Source organism: Rhipicephalus sanguineus, chromosome 1 (assembly GCF_013339695.2).
Source record: "Rhipicephalus sanguineus isolate Rsan-2018 chromosome 1, BIME_Rsan_1.4, whole genome shotgun sequence".
NCBI classification, from domain to species: Eukaryota; Metazoa; Arthropoda; class Arachnida; order Ixodida; family Ixodidae; genus Rhipicephalus; species Rhipicephalus sanguineus.
In genome coordinates, this window is record NC_051176.1 from 180,481,762 (window position 1) to 180,494,720 (window position 12,959).

Sequence of the window (12,959 nt, forward strand, 5' to 3'; positions counted from 1 at the left end):
GCGCTGGCGGCCGTTTCGCTAGCTTGATCTACCCCGGAATTGGTTTTGCGCGACGTGACTATGTGACGAACATAATAACACGAGTTAACATGAAAATAATGACACGTATGTCATGTACAGCATGACTTACGTGCCACGATCATGGCGCGCTGGCGGCCGTTTCGCTAGCTTGATCTACCCCGGAATCGGTTTTGCGCGACGTGACTGTGTGACGAGCATAAAAACACGAGTTAACATGAAAATCATGACACGAATGTCATGTACAGCCTGACTTACGTGCCTTGCTCATGGGGTGCTGGCGGCCGTTTCGCTAGCTTGATATACACCAACATTGGTATCTTGCGACGTGACCGTGTGAGGAACATAAATAACACGAGTTAACATGAAAGTCATGACACGTATGTCATGTACAGCATGACTTACGTGCCACGCTCATGGGGCGCTGGCGGCCGTTTCTCTAGCTTGATCCACCACGAAGTTGGTATTGCGCGACGTTACTGTGTGAAAAACGTAAATAATAGGAGTTAACATGAAAACCATGACACGCATTTTCCTCAATGACATACAAGAGGATGTACGCAGCTCTTTGCTGGCTGCTTCGCATTACATCGATTCCCACAATGCGTGGGATCTGCCGGCTTTTTTTTTTCTTCATACGCTTTCTTCAGGCAAGGAGTCACGGAATTCCTCAGGCAGTCCCGAAACTGGGACGCTATTGCACTATGAATTCGTACCAACTAGCTCGGCTTTCCGTACTACTGCAATTCATTTCTAGTTATTCGAGCCCTTTACGTGTATGTCCTAACTTTGACTCTTTTAACCCCGCCTTCATAGTGCCACTGTTAGCCGCGTCTGAATGTCGCGCTCGCCTACTAGGATGGCATCTCCGAAATCATCAATGCCCAGCAGACGTGCAGTCGCTCATTGGCATCTTGCCGCCATCCACTAGCCACGTCAATAGGATGATCAAGATACTGCGCTCTGAGCAGAGAAGACAGGTGAGGTACTTATGGGACTGCCTCCATGTTGCCTGCTCGTTCAAGTCGTCGGTTGGTGCTAACCAGGCCTTGTTTCGGGACTGGGCTGCTCAGGCAAGGAGCGTCACGGAATTCCTCTGGCTTCATACGCTTTCTTCATTACCCAAGAGGAAGAAGGCTGACACGGCGGGGGGAAAGGTTTTAGTGCTGGGTAGCGCCTGTATCGTCTCTCTTGCCTGTGTCCCTGTGTTTTTTGCGCTATTGCACTATGAATTCGTACCAACTAGCTCGGCTTTCCGTACTACTGCAATTCACCTATTTTGAGGCAAGTACCTATTTGAGGAAGCAACAATTTGAGGGGGGGGGTCTCCTAGGGTTTTCTCTCCCTGGCTATCAGAAGAAGCGGTTTTTGCCGTATATCTTAGGGTTGAGCAATAGTTGACCATAGCTTGGCAAGTCATGAGAGTTAATATGTAATGTTTATTACATTGTTACAAATGCCGATAGCCAACACTGCAACCACCGTTGACGTTACCGCGATATGACGCCATTGCAGGGTCTCTTTCGTAAACAGTTTCAAGCACTGACGTAGCTATGTGTATGAATACTTGGATGCCACGCAGAATGCCTGGGTTCGACTGCGGCTCTAACCGTGATTTTCAATCTTTCCGTCCCTCTTATATTTCCCTCTCCGACGACTCTGCCGACGCCTGCCCCTCATATTCTGCGAAACAAGCTCCATAATGCGATCGCGTAAAGATTTTTGAAAGGCTGTTATCGCCGTTCCTGCGTTGATCCAAACTGTGAATCACCTGTGGCTCGTACCCGCATTCCATGAGCCGTGGTATACGGGTATGTGCTACACGTCGCTGAAGCAGAGGGTTTCAGGACGTACGCTACAAGTATCTCACGCTATTCTTGTAATGACCTGTTCATCGTATTCGTCATACACTAATGCCCTGCTGTGGAAATTTTGGTATGTGTCACGTCAAGTAACGAGACGACGCCGAGAGCGCCCAGACTTAGGCGGCCTATAGATTAAATGCTCCGCGGAGCATTTAATCTATCAAATTAATTTCTATCTATCTATCTATCTATCTATCTATCTATCTATCTATCTATCTATCTATCTATCTATCTATCTATCTATCTATCTATCTATCTATCTATCTATCTATCTATCTATCTATCATCGTCATCGTCGTCGTCATCATCATCATCATCATCAGCCTGTCTACGCCCATTGCAGGGCAAAGGCCTCTCCCATGTTACGCCAATCAACCCGGTACTGTGCTTTCTGCTGCCACGTTATACCTACAAACTTCTTAATCTCATCTACCCACCTAATTTTCTGTCTCCCCCTCACGCGTTTGCCATCTCTTGGAATCCAGTCAGTTACCCTTAATGACCACCGGTTATCCTGCCGACGTGCTACGTGCCCGGCCCATATCAATTTCTTCTAGTTGATTTCAACTATGATATCTTCAACCCCCATTTGTTCCCTGACCCACTCTGCTCTCTTCCTGTCTCTTAAGGTTACAATATCATTTTCCTTTCCATCGCTCGCTGCGTCGTCCTCAATTTAAGTTGAACCCTTTTTGTAAGTCTCCAGGTTTCTTCTCCGCAGGTAAGTACCGGTAAGATGCAGCTGTTATATACCTTCCTCTTGAGAGATAGTGGTAGACTACCATTCATGATTTGATAATGCTTGCGGAAAGAGCCCCATCCCATCCTTCTTCTTCTAGTTATTTCACTTTCACGGTTCGGCTCCGCGGTTACTACCTGTCCTAAGTAGACGTACTCCTTTAAAACTTCTAGTGTCTCGCCCCCTATCGCAAAGCGCTGTTCTCTGCCAAGATTGTTCCACATCTTATGCATATTAATTATTTATGCATATTAGTTTTATGCATATTAATTTTCAGATCTACTCTTCTACTTTCCGTATCCAGTTCAGTAATCATGAGCTGTCATTTGTCTCCCGCGTTACTCATCAATGCAATGTCATCAGCGAATCGCAGGTTACTGATATACACTCCATTAACTCTTATCCCTAATTCTTCCCAATCTGGGGCCCTGAAAACCTCCTGTAAACACGCGTTGAATAGCATTGGAGAGATCGTGTCTCCCTGCCGTACGGCCTTCCTTATTGGGATTTTGTCGCTTTCTTTATGGAGGACTTTAGTGGCTGTGGATCCGCTGTAGATTTCTTCCATTATGTTTATATAGGCTTCGTCGATGCCCTGATTACGCAGTGCCTGCATGACTGCTGATGTCTCCACCGAATCAAATGCCTCCTCGTAATCTATGAAGGCTATGTGTAGGGTTGGTTGTATTCCGCGCATTTCTCTATCACCTGATTGATAGTATGAATATGGTCTATTGTTGAGAAGCCTGTACGAAATCCTGCCTGGTCCTTTGGTTGATTGAACTCTAATGTCGTATTAATTCTGTTAGCAATTACTTTTGTAAATAGCTTGTAGACAACGGACAGTAAGCTGATGGGCCTGTAAATTTTCAGGTCCTTGACGTCCCCTTTTTTATGGATCAAGATGATATTGGCATTCTTCCAAGATTCTGGTATCCTCCCCGTCGAGAGACACTTCGTATACAGGGTGGCCAGTTTTTCTAACATAATCTCTCCACCGTCTTTCAACAGGTCTGATGTTACCTGATCCTCATCAGCGGCTTTGGCTCTTTGCATTCCATTTAGGGCTTTCTTTACTTCTCCTGTCAATATTGGTGGGATGTCAGATTCCCCTGGCTAATTACTGCTTCTCACGTTATCATCCTGACTGTCTCGGCTGCTGTACAGATCTCTGTAGAACCCTTCCGCTACGTCAACTATGCAATCCATATTATTTGTGACCTTGCCTTCCTTGTCCCTTAATGCATACATCTGATTTTTGCCTATGCGCAGTTTTGTCTTCATAGCTTTGAGGCTTCTTCCGTTCTTTAGAGCATGCTCAATTCTCTCCATATTATACTTTATGTCGGCTACTTTACGCCTATTGATTAACTTCGAAAGCTCCGCCAGCTCTATTTTGTCTGTTGCATTTGAGGCTTTCATGGCTTCACGTTTCTTAATGAGGTTTTTCGTCTCATGGGATAGCTTACCAGTGTCCTGTCCAACTATCTATCCTGTCCTGTCTATCTATCGCGGAGCATTTAGTCTATATGAGACAAACCGCAGTGGAGAACTCCAAAAATTATAAATGCTTCGCATTTAAAGTTTCCGGAACCCTCCACTGCGGCTTATCTCATAATCATACCGTGATTTTCAAATGTAAAACCCCAACAATTAAAAGAATATTATAACAAAATAACTCATCTGAAGGCATGCCGAGAGACAAACTTATCAGTTTTGCTCCGCCACGGTGGTCTAGTGGTTATGGCGCTCGACTGCTGACCCGAAGGTCGCGGGATCGAATCCCGGCCGCGGCGGCTGCATTTTCGATGGGGGCGAAAATGTTTGAGGCCCGTGTACTTAGATTTAGGTGCACGTTAAAGAACCCCAGGTGGTCAAAATTTCCGGAGCCCCCCACTACGGCGTCTCTCATAATCATATCTTGGTTTCGGGACGTTAAACCCCAGATAATATTATTACACTTATCAGTTTCACGTATAAGTAAGAGTTCAGCAGATAACGAATGTATGGTCGCTTTTTCCCGCTCGCCTTACGTGACACGAGTTTTGTAGTAGGCTTCCCCGGTGTCATCGGTTGCATGAACGAAAGTTAACTTCATATTTATAAAAAGGGTTATGTGACATGTACAGTCGTCAGCAAGCTTAACTCGAACTCTCCGCAGCGTGGCCTGAACTGTTTTGACTGATGCCAGCCGCGAAGCGCTTGGTACTGTTGCCGAGATAATACCTCAGTACGCTTGGGTAGTATATCGGCATGCATTGGTAACATCTCGGCAACAGAACCCAAAGCTACGCGGCGCTGGCGTCAATCAAACCGTTTCAGGACACGCTGCGGAGTGCTCGAGTTAAGCTTGCTGACGAGTGTACGTGTAAATCTTAATTCGTGCGGGTTTTTGGAGCGCTGTTGTTTGCGCGTGATTTTTTTTTGGCGTCTTGCGATAGCGAGATGGCTCCGGCTTTTAATTTTAAGATAACTTGGCCCAAGCGGTAAATCTTTTCAAAAACGGATTCGGACACGTTCAAAGCCCTGTGTTTAAATTAGAGCCAACGAATCTTTTAAGAACTGAACGGCTTGATAGAAACAACTTCGCTGAAAGTTTGGCCGCAATTATCTGGTGGTTGAAGTAATGTTGGCCTGTTTTTATAGATTGCCTACTTTTATATCTTGAGTATATTCGAGCCGTGCACTAAAATTAAAAAGAAAGCCAGCTGCCTATAATGCGCCTTAGATCATCACTTTTGACACTTTGGCTTTTTCCTACACACAGTTGTTGCATCCTTTAACTTGCTTTTGCTGTCAGACATATAACGAGACACGCCCTTAAAAATTTTCTTCCATTGAGCTTTACGAAGACATTGTATAAAATATATCTTGTTCGTACTAGTACATAAAGAATGCTGTGTAAAAATCTAGGAAAGAACATCTATGTTGACGCTATCAATTGATGATCGACCACGGCGAAAGCCGGCCATGATATCTGGGCGGATGTTGCTGTATTCCATGTACCACTCGAGGCGTCCCAAGATCATTCTTTCCATCACTTTGCCCACGCAACTAGCCAATGCGATCGGACGACATGATGCCAGTTTCAAAGGTGACTTGCCAGGCTTCAACAGTGGTACCAAACGACTGGTTTTCCAACTTAAGGGGAGTGTGCCCTCCTGCCAAGATTCGTTATATAGCTCAAGCAGAGCAATTCACGCGCGCTCACCCAGATGACACAGGGCTCTGTAGGAGATTCCGTCAGGTCCTGCTGCTGACGAATGTTTGCACGAAGCGAGTGCTGCCTTGAGTTCTTGGATGGAGAAGGCGAGGTCCATGCGGGGGTCACGTAGTGGTAGACAGCTTATCGAAAGTGGTAAATTGTCGGGTGCTGTAAGTTGTCCAGATAATCTGGCGCAGAATTCTTCTCCTAAGTCAATATCTGGTCGCTTTTGGTAAAGGCCTAAAGCCTTAAATGGCGACCTTATCCAACCAGCGCTCTATCTTTTTCAGCATACGTCTAGCAGTCCGTAAATCGTCAATGGCCTTAGTGGGTTGGCACCTCCTTTCAGCATGTCGCCGGATTGCGCGAAGTCACTCCAACTCTATCTAGGTCGATGTCCGTGAATTTCGAAGAGCAGGAGAAGGTACGCACAGAGTCCTGTACAGTGCTCTTGATCGCCTCTTCCAAGTCATATTGAGGTTGAAGCGCTGAGGACCCACTTAAGGCCTCTTGCCCGGACTCAACACCACCACCTAGCCTCTATACCAGCGGTCAGACCACGCACCTCCTTTTGCCGAACAGTAACCACACACGGCGAATCCCTACCAACTGGCTTCACACCGGCGGCGAGACCTTCGGTTCCTCCATGGTGCCCGAAACAACCAATCATCAACCTGACAATACCAGGCGTCCAGAAAAAACAAGATCTGTCAGCACCAGCTGTTAAACAGCTCACTTTACTTCTATTGTACGAGATGTATCACGGCTCGACTCACGTCTACGCCGACGGCTCCGTCCTACCGAGCAGTTCAACAGCGGTGGTCGTGATTCCAACGATCGCCACAACTATCAAGTTCAGGACGGCGCACCCAACATCATCGACGGCAGCAGACAGCGCTTCGTGTCGCGCTGCTTTTCATTAATGACCAAATGAGAAAAAGGTGGACGATTTTCTGCGACCCCAAGGCGGCACTGCAGTCTCTACTGTCGACTTTACGCCGCGGTCCGCACGAACAGTTGGTATTTGAGACTGCCGATATGTTCCACAACCGAACCGAGAAAGGACACCGCATTACATTTCAATGGCTATCAAGTTACTGTGGGATTATCGGCAATGAACGGGCCGATCAAGCTGCCCGTTCAGCCCATACAGAGGACCGCGACCTGTCAATACCTCTTTCTAGGACAGACGCTGCTCGGAAGCTCCGCATGCTCGCTCGCCAATGCACCATGTCAAATTGCAATGAGCCACATTTCATGCATGCACGACTACACTCCTTTGATCCCCCGTTAAGCCTTCGACTGCCATCAAGACTTCGCCGAGGTGACGCTACCGTTCTGTGTAGATTATGGCTGGGTGTCGCGTTTACCCATGCGTATGCATTCTGCATAGGGATGGCCGACACCACCGCCTGTGAACACTGCTGCGACGAAGAAACAATTCGACATGTTCTGTGTGACTGTCCGGAGCATAGCACACGGAGATAATCTCTTTGACATGCTTTCAACAAGTTAGACGACCAGCCTCTATCAGAATAAAGACTACTACGCCATCGTCCGGACATAACGTCGCAGAAGAAGGCTTTACAAGCACTACTAGCCTTCCTGCGATCCACTGGCCTGTCAGAGCGCCTCTGAGCGGAACGCTCTCATGTGGTTGTGATTGTTTTTTTCCTTATTATTTATTTTCTCTCTCTCGCTTTAAACCCACTATCCCCCAACCCCAGTGCAGGGTAGCATACCGGATACAAGCTTCTGGTTAACCTCCTTGCCTTCCTCCGCTCTTCCCCTCTCTCTCTCTCTTTATCCTGCTGCCAGGTCTTGCAGAGAGACCAATTATCTGAAAAATTTTAGTTTTGCTTTGATGAGTCCACAAGTAAATCCTGCAGAAACAGTGTATGTTGAGCTCCGTTTGAAATGGTGGATTTGTCTTGTTGCTTTAATAGTATTTGACACACTGAACCTCAATGAATGTCCAGTTGTTTTATCTCGAAGAGAGATGTCTGGCAACCATCACAATATGCTGTTTTTGTCGTTTCCTTTTGCCCGCGCAAACAAGTCTTTCAATGAATCTGCCTGATAAATGTAGGACCTTGGGAATATCGCTTTCGCTGCCGAACGTTTGCGTCTACGGCGGCAGAACTTACAGCTCTGCGCTGTGTCCTAGAGTACATAGATTCTGAAAGACCGAGCATATGGCTGTTTTCCGACTCGAAACTGACGTTATAGTGCATGCAGTCAGCTCTTCGGCGCGTTTGCCACGGACTGCTTGCGTACGAGATTGTCAAGTTCCATCACCGCGTCAAAGAAAAAGGCCACGAGGTTGACTTTCAGAGGCTACCTGGTCATTACGGGATCAGTGGCAATGCTTCCGCAGACAACGCGGTTCACACATCCCATCAAGAAGAACACACCGTTCCGATTCCTCTTTTAAGGCCAGACGCTACAAGCCAGCTTCGTCACCTGGCATTAGTCTCTGTCTGGCCGAGTGGAACACGCCGAGCATAAGACATTCGAGACTCCACCAAATAAACCCTACGCTGGAACTCCGACCTCCATCCGGACTTCGTCGACGTGAAGCTTCGCTTCTTTGTCGGCTTTGGTTGGGGGTTGCCTTCACGAAGGCATAGACAACATTAACTGGAGGGACCGACAGTGCGGCATGGGAGATCTGCTGCATCGATCATTTGCTATGCCACTCCCCTCGATTTGCCTCTGAAAGATGAACACTTTCTGATTCGATGCGACTACTGGACGATCGGCCGCTCTCCGTGCAGATGCTGCTAGAACACTGTCCCCGTCGCTCATCGGCTCACGAGGCAGTTAAATCACTGTTGCGCTTTTTAAGGACTACGGCCATTTGTGAACGCCTGTGACTATGGTACAGTGCCACCGCCACATACGCGTCGGCGCATTTCTTGATCATTTCCTTATTTCCTTTTCTCCTCTCTCTTATCTTTCCACTCCTCTTTCCCAATGGGTTCCCCCAGTGTAGGGTAGCCAACCAGACAGGTGTCTCCTTAACCTCCCTGTCTTCTCAATTTTCTTTTCTTCCTTCTTCTGCCGAACGTTTGACTGTGTCGCCACATTTCAAGTGACCCTGATATGCGATAGCAAGACCGGACACACAAAATATTGATGATCTTCCGTGGGACAAACCAACCCAGTCGAGCCCTCATGGGCCAACTGCGTTGGGTGCCACACTTGCTGCCAGAACGGCGTGACCCACAACATATCCTATAGAGGCGCAGAAAATGTAGATGCATATGAAACCACGCTGCTCAGAGCACGTTTCTTGCTCTCAAACTGAATCGGCTCGCGGATGCAATTACATTTATCTGCTTGTGGTCACGTTGTTGCCAATGTCCTGTTTATTCACTACACGGTGTGGCTGATAAGAAATGGCCACTTTCAGCGAGCACACAATACGCAACGACGCGAAGCGCTGGGCGCCTGACCTCAGGACGAAAATATCTTTGCCGAAACGAGTCGAATATCCTGGTGAATCTTGGATGGGCCGTTGTCATAGTGACGTGCCGAGTGCGATCTGGCATACGAAATTTTCTTTTCCTTTCGTCCGGTGCTGCGCATTGGCGCGCACGACCGTCGTCGATAATTCATTAGCTTGCGGTGGCACGACCACTTTTTGCAGCGACACCGCTTACCTTAGGCACACAGTGTTATGTTAGAACCTTTACAAGGTTCCAAATGGTTCTTCTCTATATAAATTAAACGCGTTAGTAAACGTCACGATGACTTAGCTCCATGTTTTACCTGGCACGACCCCGTAGATGCAGAGGCGTGATAATGCATAACCGAATACAAATAATGTAACGCAGTTACGGGGTTTTACATGACAAAAGCACGACATGATTATGTGGCACACCGCAGTTGGTTTCCCCGCACTAATTTTGACCTCCTGGGGTTCTTTGATGTGTATAAGTGTAAATACACCGGTATACCTGCACCTCGCCCCACCGAAATGCAGCCGCTGGGGCCGGGAATCAAACCCACGTCCTCTAGCTTAACAGTGCGACTGCTAACCTGCTAAGCTACCAAGGCGGGTTCTATAAAGATAACGCAAATATTTGTTCACATCATTCATACAGAGACAAATGTCAATCCCATTGAAGTCTGCAGACATTGGTTCTTGCACTAAGCAGAAAATTCGAAGCCAACCCGTTCCTCCTGTACAGAAAGCGACCGTTTTGTCTACACTTCTTAATAGAATTACATATAATAATTTTGTATTCATATCTTCAATGCAATTTAACATAAACAAAAAGTGTTTCGTTGAAGAGCTTCAAGACAGGTGCGTTACGTGCTGAAGATTGATATCCGAGGCAATTCAACGCAACTTGTAATACTGACAAGATGTTCAATTTATATCCAGAAAAAATATTTTGAAGCGTTAGCGCTGGCAATATTTTTGCTTCTTGAAGTCAGCGCACCAATTCAAATCTATTGTAGCGCAGTGTGATCTATATTTCATTTTCGTTGCATTCCGCTTACCTTTCTTCCTTTAATTATTTTGATGGTACTTTGAATAGATCTTTGATTCCTTTATATATACACCAAAACGTTTATGTTAATAGTCTATGGGTATATAAAATGCTGTTGATCTTACGACATCACTACCTGTCTCATCGTTGAAGATCGTAATTGCCGATTTGTTTGTGCTAAATTAGTGTTTACATGTGTCACGTCATTGCCCCACGTATTCAAAAATGTGTACAATTTCCTTTCATTGTCCGCTATAGTAGCACACTGTTGGCCGCATGCGTCATCCGCATACATTAGGCCATGTAATCTGTTGCCTTTAATAAAAGATAAACTTAGGTAAGCAAAGAAGCGTCACGCTTTCGTCGGCAAGATGAAGCATATTGATGCGACAGCAATGTATTACTCACTTACCAGAAGTAAGGTCCACAATTTTAGCGGTATATATTACAACAAACATCAGTTTAATTAAGCTAATATTTATTCATCAGCTGCGAGCGCTCGTGGTGTCCTGTCCTTCCTCTGTCAGTGCTCTTTGGCGCCGTAATCACTTCCGTACGTGTAAACCAATTCGCCCAAGAAGTTTTACTGAGAGGTTAGGAAAGGCTCTTGTTTCTGCAATCCATAAAGGCTTTGTTACACCCCGACGTGCTCAGCGCGCGGGCGAGCGACGGCTGGACACGCCAAATCGGCGACCACGCGCCAGGCCCGAGTCCGGATTACCTCCATTGCAACCGGGGTAGGGGAGGTGGAACCTAACACCGAACAGAGCAGAAAGGCCACCTGATGAAGATGAGTACCCACACTACACCGCAGCGGTGATCAAATGGTTAGAGCATCCGCCTTCAATGCGGGAGCTGCTGAGTTCGATTCGGAGTGTCGCCGGGTACCTTCCGGTTTTTCAAAAGGGGATAGAGGCGCCCCGATCTGGCGCCCGGTTGTGTCGGTACTCATCTCTCATGAACACCACCTCTCTTATCCACTCTCTTCTCTCTTTCACTCCCCCTTCTCCCCACGACGTTCCACCGTACTCTCTTGAAGGGTTGGAGAAATGATCGCCTTCTTAACCTAAAACCACTATTATCACCCACACTACCAAGCCCATGGTCGGCGTGTCCACTTTCGCATAAGAATGTAGAGCGGATGATCAGCCGCACTGGGAATCGGTAGTGGACATTAGAGACGGGGACGCCCTGGTATTTTATGACCTCTGCGGAAGACGGCGCACATATAGCGACAATTCTTCTCGGCTCACCCACGCACCGACAGCAAACGGGCGCGGGCAACGATATGACTTCATAGTGCTTGGACTTCACACGGAGCATAAAGGTGACTGCAACAAAACTAATGTACTGTTTTTCTGCGTTTTTTCTTCATAGAACACAATGATGATACAGCAATGAAAACAGAGGACTTCTTTCATAATATATTCGGTGAACTTCTGCTGGTCCTTTTAATCTGCAACGCTCCCATAGGGCTTTTGCTCAGTTGTAACTGTCTCAGTCAGAAGCACCACGGAATGGTGACTATGCCCTCGTGCTTGAGAATACCCATGCTAACTGTATGTCTTTGTTGACGTAGGAAAAAAAAACTTAACGCACACAGACGATATTCATAAACGACTGTTCTCACCCGTTGAAATCTCTTTGCACAGTTACCTTCTAAGCCTCTATCTTGTTTTCACCAATTCCGTAGTTCCCCCAACGCCTTATTTTTCTCTGCCCACTTCAATAGCTCTACCTGTATGCCTTATATTGTCATTGCACATGTTTCCAATGTTTAATCGTTTCGTAGGAGCACGTCTGTACGAACTCGTTACAGCTCTCCGATAGCAGTAGCTCCTCCTTGCCGGCGCTGGATCACCATACTGGACGTCGCGGCTGCCAGTCCTTTCACCAGCCGCTTCGGTCTTCTCAATTAAACGCTGAGAAAACGCATGCAACGTCGCCTTTCCACTACATTTATCCTCTTTTTCGGGCTAGCAATAGCAACTCTTGGACAGAAGAAAAGTGTGTAGAAAGCCAAGCTTTGCAAATAACAACACCCTCGCTCAACAAAGATACGCGTGATACGTAACATTTTTCTGAAGGATTCCTGCAGAAACTTCCACGCGTTTTTCTCTTTCTTTTATATCTCACAAGGAACTGAGGGAGTTGAAGGGGCTATATATATGCGGAAGTCGAATGATATGTCGTTTTTCTTGAACGCTGCAGCTTGCTTGAATATGAATGGGTGGCTGTAGATAAGAAGGAATGGTGAGAGGCGACAATGACTCTGTTTTTGTTGTTGCACCGAGTAAAAGAGAAAGCACCAAGCGACGTCTATGTTGAAATTTCAATTTTATTTGTATACCATTTCTCGTCGGATATGCGGCTCTCTCCGACGGCGGAACAGACAAACGCAAGACAGAAAAGAGGTAATGCGCAAAGCTGAAGCTGTATACATTTGCCCTATTTTTCCAAGGCGCCAGCTTATAAATACCACATCGAATAAAACGAAGTACTAAAACGCAGAAAATAGAGAGAAACAAGAAGCAATGATCGAATTAATTATAAGCCGGGCTTCGCTTGTTTTTAATGCTGCGAACGCGAATAGCGCAAGGGGTTTTGCGAGGCACGCATGTGACGAAAGC